Source organism: Apium graveolens, chromosome 6, assembly GCF_009905375.1.
Source record: "Apium graveolens cultivar Ventura chromosome 6, ASM990537v1, whole genome shotgun sequence".
Taxonomy (NCBI): domain Eukaryota; kingdom Viridiplantae; phylum Streptophyta; class Magnoliopsida; order Apiales; family Apiaceae; genus Apium; species Apium graveolens.
Genome location: NC_133652.1, coordinates 67,381,850 through 67,391,807, shown reverse-complemented (window position 1 = coordinate 67,391,807; position 9,958 = coordinate 67,381,850). Strand labels below are relative to the sequence as shown.

The following is a 9,958-nucleotide window of genomic DNA, read 5'->3' as shown; positions in this document are numbered from 1 at the left end:
ATTGATCATAGTTCGGCCTGTAGCCAATAATGGTCTTCCTAAGATGATGGGAATTTTATCATCTTCCTCGAAATCCAGAATTACAAAATCAGCAGGGAAGATGAGCTTGTCCACCTTGACCAAGACATCCTCCATAATGCCTCGTGGATATGTAATAGTGCGATCGGCCAACTGCAAGGACATATAAGTAGGCTTTGGATCAGGTAAATCCAACTTCTTGAAAACAGATAAAGGCATCAGATTGATGCTAGCTCCCAAATCACATAAACACTTGTCGAAAGACAAATTTCCAATAGTGCAAGGAATAGTGAAGCTTCCAGGATCTTTAAGCTTTGGAGGCAACTTCTATGGCAGCACATCACTATATTCCTCTGTGAGAGCAACGCTCTCTAAGTCATCGAGCTTCACTTTCCGAGAGAGAATACCTTTCATAAACTTTGCATAACTAGGCATCTGTTCAAGGGCTTCAGCGAAAGGTATGTTGATATGAAGTTTCTTGAACACCTCCAGAAACTTCGCAAACTGCTTATCTAACTTTTGCTTCTGCAGCCTTTTAGGGAAATGAGGTGGAGGATAGATCTGTTTCTCCCCTGTATTACCCTCAGGAGGAGTGTGTTCCACAGTTTTCTTCCTTGGTTCCACTTCTACTTCCTTCTGCACATCTTCTTCAACCACAACTTCATCTTTCAAAACTTGAGATTTTTCGAGATTTACAACCTTCCCAGACCTCAATATAATTTCCTTAACCTGGTCTTTTGCTTTCATCTTGCCTAGAGATTCTGTGTCACTAGGGAGAGTACCAGGTTGTCGATTCAGCAAGGTATGGGCAATCTGCCGAATTTGATTTTCCAAGGTCATAATAGAAACCGCCTGGCTCTTGCACATGAGCCTCAACTCCTCCAATTCAGATTTTTCATTAGCTTGACTTGTACCTCCATAGGGTAACTGTTGAAGTTGGAGATGTTGTCTTGGAACATATTGCGATTATTGAAAACCAGGAGGGTTGTACTGCTTTGATGTATACTGTTGATAAGGCTGTTGAACCGCATTCAGAGTGTTGCTCTAACTAAAGTTAGGACAATTGCGGTTGTTGGGATGATAAGTGGCTGGAACTGGGTGGTGCGACCTCTGAAAGTTGCTCATGAACTGAGCCGATTTACTAGAATTAGCACATTGCTCCGTCTCATACGCACCAGCACAAAGCTCACAAACATTAGTGATATAATTAACTCCATAATTAGCCAAAGAATCCACCTTCATCGTCAAAGCCTTAAGCTGAGCAGCTATAGCAGTAGCTGCATCCACCTCTAAAATTTCTTCTACTTTGCCTTGATTTAGTCTCTGAGAAGGGTTCTGGTATTCATTAGCAGCCATCAGTTCAATTAACTCATAAGTTTCATCATAGCTCTTGGCCCATAAGGCTCCACCTGATACTGCATCGAGCATGGGTCTAGACTGTGCTCCCAAGCCATTATAAAAGAAGTTGATAATCATTCATTCAGACATCCCATGATGAGGACACTTTCTAAGCATCTCCTTATAACGATCCCAAGCTTCACACAAAGACTCTCATGATTGCTGCACAAATTGAGTAAGAGCATTCCTGATTGCAGCAGTCTTCGCCATATGAAAGAACTTAGTAAGAAATTTTTGAGCAAGATCTTCCCATTTAGTGATAGAGCCTGGTGGTAGAGAATGCAACCAACACTTAGCTTTATCCCGCAGAGAGAATAGGAAAAGCCTTAGCTTTATAGCCTCTTTAGAAACATTGTTAAATTTGAAAGTGTCACAGATCTCAATGAAATCTCTAATATGCATGTTAGGATCTTCCGTTGGAGAACCCCCAAACTAGAATGAGTTCTGAACCATTTGAATCGTGCTAGCTTTGATTTCAAAAGTGTTAGCTGCGATGTCTAGTCTGACGATGCTAGACTGAATATCATTGATCTTAGGTTGAGAGTAATCCATCAAAGCCTTCAGATCCGCTTCTTGTTCTCCCATTGCAATAAGAGCTTCTTCTTCAACTTTTTCCTCAACAAGAACTTCTTCCACTACTTCCTCCACTTTATCTAGTGTTCTCTTTCGAGATCGAGAACGCGTTAGCATACACGCTCTCTAGAGTACCTGAAAAAGCAACAAAGAAACAAGTAAGTAAAATATCTGAGTCAGTGAACATTAACGACCACTGATATCAAGCACATAAACTAAAATTAAACCATAAGTCCCCAGTAGCGACGCGAAAAACTTATTAGGACGAAAACATGCCCTAAATTATACGCAAGTATACGCATTCGCAAGTAATATAGAATTATTTCTAATTCGTTCCCACAGAGACTCTTTTAGGTTAACTTCAATTTGTGCACTTATGCAACAATGGTATGGTTATTATTCAATGCTAAGATGATAACAAGTTGGGATTGTTTATAACTACTAGATTATACTAACTAATCTTAGCTAAGAGAATTAAGGTTGATTTACTTATATGACACAAACATGTGATTCTAACTTCATTAAATACTTCATTGAATACCATTTTTATTCTTAATCTTAACATGCAATTGTGATGACACTAATCGGATAACACGAAACTAGTAAACGCCAACTTTTGTTGTACGAATACCCTACTACCAGACATTCACAAAAGAGATAGAAACCGAATAGACACCAATTATATTGAGACCCTATATGTCAATAGAATTTGACAACATAACATTTAATGCACAATTTATCCATCATGATTACATAGGGCAAGTAAGATGGTTAAAATTACCTACGAATCATGCATATCAAATACATGAACCTATGCTAGCATGGCAAGTTCTAAACCCCTATATTCACTTTCGCTTCAATGGAGATTAACACGCTATCTTATAAGTTCGCGACACTCATAAAACGAATAAGCACAACCAATACTAGGATATCATACAATCACTACACACTAAGGTATCGAAAAAAATTAAATAAAGAAATCCATAAGTAAATCCATTAGAACCCCATGATAACGATTAGCCCATAACTGAACTCATCATCACCGTGGCTTCCGATGAAAGCATGGTGTAATAAACTAAGCCTTTATAAACTGAATAACAATAAAAGTACGTTAAACAAGAGTAAGAGGTTCAACAAACAAGAAAACTAGCATCCAAGATTACAACTTAATTTAAGAATCACAAGTATAAATAAGCTTTTCTTCTTCTTTGTTGTATTTGTGCTCCTAGGTCTTCTCCTTAGTCTCCATTCTGAAAAACTTCAAAGAGTCATTATATAGCAGCCCAATCAGAAGAGAAGTCCAGAAAATCAATCTTTTAGTTGAAACATGATTCTTCAGTTTCGGCCTGGCGCGGGCGCGCTGTCCTTCTGACAAACTGGCGCGACTGCGCGCTATCACAGCGCGGGCGCGCTGACCTACTGGAAAAAATTCTCAACTTTATTTTCTTTGCTGGTTTTTGATGGCGATCAATAAGCATTCATCCAATACACCTTCCTAACACCATTCCAAGCATAAAAACATTGTAAAACCCTTCTTGCTTCCGACTATGCCCTGAAATGCAAAACACTACAAAAACACATCAAATACACAAATAACTTGAGTACAGAACACCAATTTCGAGCCTTAATAGGACGTTCTAAGTGGATATAAATGCCACTTAACAATTATTGAATAATAAATTCAGAATAGAATAACTATATTACAGGCTAAATTAATACCAGATTATAGGCATTAAATGTGTATGCATCAACAACAAGCAATAAGTCTTTCTCATCTTAAATGGCTTTAGAGCAAATAAGTTTAGTTTTGGTTCACTATATTGAAGTAGATGAGAAAACTGAGAAAAATTGTCAAAAAAATAAAACGCTGGTCATAAAATAAATCCGAGTTAAAGAGTTTTAGATCCAGTATTCAGCATAAATCATTTGGTCATTTATGTTGTAAACCTATCCACCAACATTCAACTCTAAGTCCAACTGTTGGTTAACAAGTTGTATCTGCATTTCTAAACAAAGACCTACGTGCATACTACAATTTAATTTTGGAAAACCTAAGCACGAACTGGAATTTAATTTTTTTCTAGTTAATTTACTCTTTTCTAGAAGGAAAAATTAAAAACCTATGTAAACAATAAACATAGAGAAAATTTTTGATGGCAAATTATCCAAATTCATACTCAACTAACTAAATTATAAACCCTACTTCATCCATATCAGAATGGGAAAAATTAATTTGCAAACACGAGATCTTTATCATGATTAGGACTCCAGGCTCCAGCCTTAGACCGTGGATCATATCCTAGTCATATGTTGCTCATCTTGGTTATAACTATATGTCTCTGTTACTGCTAATACCATATCCTCATCACAATATTATGATGTCTCATGTCTAGATGATCTAGAGTAGCTTGCAATCTCTTTCATAGATAACTTGTTCAAATCAGAATGAACATTATTATCCTCTACGTTATCCATATAAAAAACCTGAAAAGATGGTCAAAAGCATCAACATATGATCTTATTTCATTGGTTTGAAGCCTCTACATATCTTTAAGTAGTTAGTAATTTCCTTATACTGCAGGTGACTTGGAACATTAAAAATGAAGATATTTTGATCTTTAAAAACAAGAATCCATAATTGACATAGTTTTGCTTTGTTAGATTGAAATCTATTATATACATAATACTGCAACATCAAGTTTTTGAAGGGGGGACATTTTATTCATAATTACTATTTTGCCCCTATATTTTATTAAATATTAAAAATTGTTGTTTTGGATGGGAATCGAACCCATGTCAACTGTTTGTAAATTTACAATATCAACCACTTGAGCTAGAGACACATTTGTTTAAGTCTTGGTAACAACAAGTGTTGAGGTAGAGCTTACTTATTTACCCAAGGTGTGTCTTATTCTATATTTAATTTGATATTTATTTTAATATATCTATAAAATATAATGATTTGAGACTTGATTAAATAACTCATTTCTATATACTAACTTTATACTTGGGCAAAACAAAAAGAGCATATGTTTTTTAATTGTACAACTTTTTATTTATAGTTAAATTTAGAGTTCACATACAACTTTAATAAAAAAAATTCATTTTTAAACCCAAATTTCTTGTGTAACATAGTCAACTTTATCTAATCAACGAACCGAAGCATGATCTACTAATCATAGTAATTTTAAATATATATTTTTCTCTGTAAACATTGAACCATATTAGCCTTTTTATACTAATTTTATAAAAGAATAATGTAGGATATTCATAAGCATAAAATGAAACTAGGTAGTGAAGCGTATGTTAAAAATTATGTCAAAACATGAAACTCCGGTAACTTTAATTTACAAAGTATATAGAAAGCAAAATATATAGAGACTCTTACCGACAGTTGATCTATCGAAACTTAGTTAAGGCCTTCAGGGTGACAAGACTGAATTTAGAATTAGAGAACACTCCCAATTATAGTTAATCATTATGGAGAATAATATCAATTACCCGAGTTCTTAAAAAAAAGGCTTGGACTATAATTTTTTTTAATGAGGCATAGACTCAAATAGATTGTGCACAATTATAAAACTGAATACAATATAAAATAGTGTATAATGTGCTACTTGAGTTTGCAACATCAAGTTTTTGGGGAAACATTTTATTTATAATTACTATTTTGCCCATGTATTTTATTAAATATTAAAAATTATTATTTTGGATGGGAATCAAACCCATGTCAACTATTTATAAATTTACAATATCAACCACTTGAGCTAGAGGCACATTTGTTTAAGTCTTGGTAACATCAAGTGTTGAGGTAGAGCTTATTTATTTACACGGGTTGTGTCTTAGTCTATATTTAATTTGATATTTATATTTATATAGCTATAAAATATAATGATTTGAGACTTGATCAAATAACTCATTTCTATATACTAACTTTATACCTAGGCAAAACAAAAAGAGTATATATTTTTTTAATTGTACACCTTTTTATTTATAGTTAAGTTTTGAGTTCACATACAACTTTAATAAAAAAAATCGTTTTCAAACCCAAATTTCTTGTGTAAGGTAGCCAACTTTATCTAATAAACGAACCGAAGCATGATCTACTAATCATAGTAATTTTAAAAATATATTTTTCTCCGTAACCATTGAACCATTATTGTGTATATGTTGTGTACTTGATGATTTCATGAACAAAATACCTTGGTAGATTTTACTTGGTGAAATTGTAGCACTCGACGGATAAGGATTATAGTCCCGACGGATGACTCAATATAGTCCCGACGGATGATGACCTATTATCCATCGAGTGAGGAGCTTATGTAACAATAAGATTGTAGCACATTTCTACATACACATTGTTTAGAATATGTAGTAGTATTTGAGTCATGTTTGACTTTAACTATATGCATAATAGGTTGATTAATTGTACATAGATGATGTCTTGTAATTCTGCATAAGCGAAATGAAGTCAAGTGCTTGATTGCTACCCGACGGATAAACAACAATGAATTCGACGGATGATCAACAACCCGATGGATGATCAATAACTCGACGGATGATCATGAACCCGACGGATAAAGAATTCAAATATCTGTTGACAGTGATAACACAGTCACAGGCGTCGAGTGGATGCAAATGGAATGTGGTAGCCTATTCAACTTGGTTTTCGAGAACAAAGAAGCATTGCCATTTCCATGCTATTATGAAGATATTCAAAGATGCTGTAATAGAGTAATGAAGTAGCATTGTAATAGACTAGATAGTTTTTGTTTTATTATCCTGTCTCATTACTTTGTAATCTTGGTGATATATAAACCAAGAAGTAGCAACTAAGGAATAATCAGAGATACAAGCAGAGAAACATTTGTAAGCAGAATTCTTAGCATTTCTCTGTATTCTTAGTTGTTCAATATTTGTAAGCAGCTGTGAGCTTTTTGTACACAGAGTTCTCTCTATATATATTATATATCTCTGGTGGAATTATTCAAATCCACCAGAAAGTTTTTAAAGAGTCTTGTTTTTAATTACTTGTGTTTTGATTCATTTAAGTAACTATTCCGCATTGTGCTAATCAATTCACACTTATATATATATTTGAGTTAGAACATTTTTATTTCAAGAAAAAGTTTCAAGAATTCCATTCAACCCCCCTTCTATAATTCTTGTCATATTGTTAAGGGACTAACAATTGGTATTAGAGCAAGCTCTTAACAAATAAAGAGTTTAAAGATCAAAACAATACAACAAGATGAACAAGAAGGATGTTGGAGTCAAGATTCCATTTCTGGATAAAGATAATTACCATCATTGGAAGGTAAAGATGCATCTTCATTTACTTTCTCAAGATGAGGCCTATGTTGACTGCATAGAAAGAGGCCCTCATGTTCCAATGAGAGCTGCAACTGGAAATGAGCCATCTGTCCCCAAGCCAAGGCATGAATGGTCTGATCCTGACATTGAACAAGTCAGGAAGGATAAAAAGGCCATAAATATCCTGTTTAATGGAGTTGATGGTGATATGTTTGACAACATTATCAACTGCAAAACTGCCAAGGATGTTTGGGATACAATACAGTTCATCTGTGATGGCACTGAGCAAGTTAGAGAAAATAAAATGCAGCTACTGATTCAGCAATATGAGCATTTTCATAATGAAGAAAATGAGTCTCTCACTGACATTTTCAGTAGGTTTCAAAAAATGCTAGATGCTCTAAAGCTGCATGGAAGGGTCTATCCGACAAAAGACTCCAATATGAAATTCCTTAGATCTCTTCCAAAGGAATGGAAACCAATGACAGTTTCATTAAGAAACTCACAAGATTATAAGGAGTTTACTTTGGAGAGACTGTATGGCATCCTGAAAACTTATGAGCTTAAAATAGAGCAAGATGAGAGGATGGAGAGAGAAAAGAAGAAAGGAGGATCCATTGCACTAGTTGCTGAGTTAGAGAAAGAAAAGGATATGAAGATGGAAGCTGTTGAGTCAACTTCAAGGGTCCGTGAAAGCAAGGGCAAGGGGCTTGCAGTAGAAAGTGAAGATTCTTTGAGCCAAGACGACATGGAAGACATTGATGAATATTTAGCATTTCTTTCCAGAAGATTTGCCAAGCTCAAGTTCAAAAAGAACTTTGGAGCAGCCAAGCCAAATAGAAACATGGTGGATAAATCAAAATTCAAATGTTTCAAATGTGGCTTGGCAGGGCACTTTGCCAGTGAGTGTAGGAAGTCAGATTCCAGTAAGAAAAGGTTTGAGCCAGTGAATTATAAGCAAAAAAACTTTGAGCTGCTTAAACAAAAGGAAAGGGCTTTCATTACACAAGAAAATGACTGGGCAGCAGATGGTCTGGATGAAGATGAATATGTCAGCTATGTCAATCTAGCCCTAATGGCCAAGTCTGATGAAACAGAAACAAGTTTTTCAAGTAATCAGGTAATTACTACAAACCTTGCACATTTATCTAAAGCTGAGTGTAATGATGCCATAAATGACATGTCTATAGAGTTATATCATTTGCGTGTTACACTTAAGTCTCTTACTAAAGAAAATGCTAAAATCAAAGAAAACAATTTGTTTTTAAGTGAGAGGAATAATGTGCTTGAGTCTCAGTTCATTGATTTTGAAAAGTTAAGAATTGAGTGTAAGATTACCAAGGAGGAATTAACTGAGTTCTTGAAGAAAGAAGAAATTTTGAAGAAGCAGCTCGAGCGTGAACAGGAGGTGATTAAGGCATGGAAAACATCTAGGGATGTCCATGCTCAAATCACTAAATTTCAAGAAATTGAGTCTTTCTGTGATGCAGCATGGAAAAAGAACAAAGAGAAACTAGAACCAAATTTGGTAGATGGAGTGCTAACAGATGTAGACTCGACGGATGATGAGGATCATCCGTCGAATAATAAAAAGGGTTATCTGTCGAATGATGAAAATCCTCATCCGTCGACTTTGAGCAAGCCTATCAGTAAAGCCAAACTTGTTAAGCTGAATGAGAAGTATGGATCTGTTTCCAAGAACTTTGTTTCAGGAGAATCGAGTCAAGTTAAGAAAGGGAAAAAGGCTAATGTTGGTCACATGACTGTCAAACAGTTAAGTGACAGACTTGAAAAGATTGAGGTAAAAACATAGGCTAAAAAGAAAAACAATAGAAATGGTAAAGTAGGGATTAACAAACACAATAACTACACACCTGATAAATATGCTCCTAGAAAAATCTGTGTCAAGTGTGGTAGTGTAAATCATTTGTCTGTTAATTGTAAATCTGCCATGCCTACTTCCATGTCTGTGCCATCTCACTTTCCTAACATGAATGCCATGCCTCCCATGCCTATGAATGCTATGTCTACACAGAATATGAATGCACAGTTTGCTAACATGCCATTTGCACCTAATCCTTATTATGTTGCATTTAGTATGCCACAAATGCCATTTAGCATGCCTTACTAGAATAATATGTTTACCAATAGCATGCCATTCCCTGTTGATTATAATATGCATGATAATTCTGTTGCAATGAATGGTTTCAAAGGCCCAACTCAAATGACTAAGGATGAATCTGATATCCCCAAGTCAAATGAGATAAAGCCAAAGAAACAGAAAAAGAAAGCTAACAAGGCAGGACCCAAGGAAACTTGGGTACCAAAATCAACTTGATTTGATTTTGATGTGTGCAGGGAAACAGAAAGAATCTTTGGTACTTGGATAATGGTTGTTCAAGACACATGACTAGTGATTCTACCCTGCTCACAGAGTTTAAGGAGAGAGCTGACCCAAGTATTACTTTTGGAGATGACAGCAAGGGTTATACTGTGGGATATGGCTTGATTTCAAAGGACAATGTCATCATTGAGGAGGTTGCCTTAGTGGATGGTCTCAAACACAATCTATTGAGTATCAGCCAGCTTTGTGATAAAGGCAACTCAGTAACCTTCAACTCAGAAGCATGTGTTGTGACTAAAAAAAGAAGCAACA

General features: G+C 35.2%; 1 non-coding gene across 1 annotated transcript; it reads left to right on the top strand.

Moving 5' to 3' along the window:
• Positions 1-1,504: 1,504 nt before the first annotated feature.
• LOC141670189 (small nucleolar RNA R71) lies at positions 1,505-1,611 on the top strand. The gene has a single exon (XR_012554431.1). It is a non-coding gene; the product is annotated as a small nucleolar RNA R71 (small nucleolar RNA).
• Positions 1,612-9,958: the final 8,347 nt, after the last annotated feature.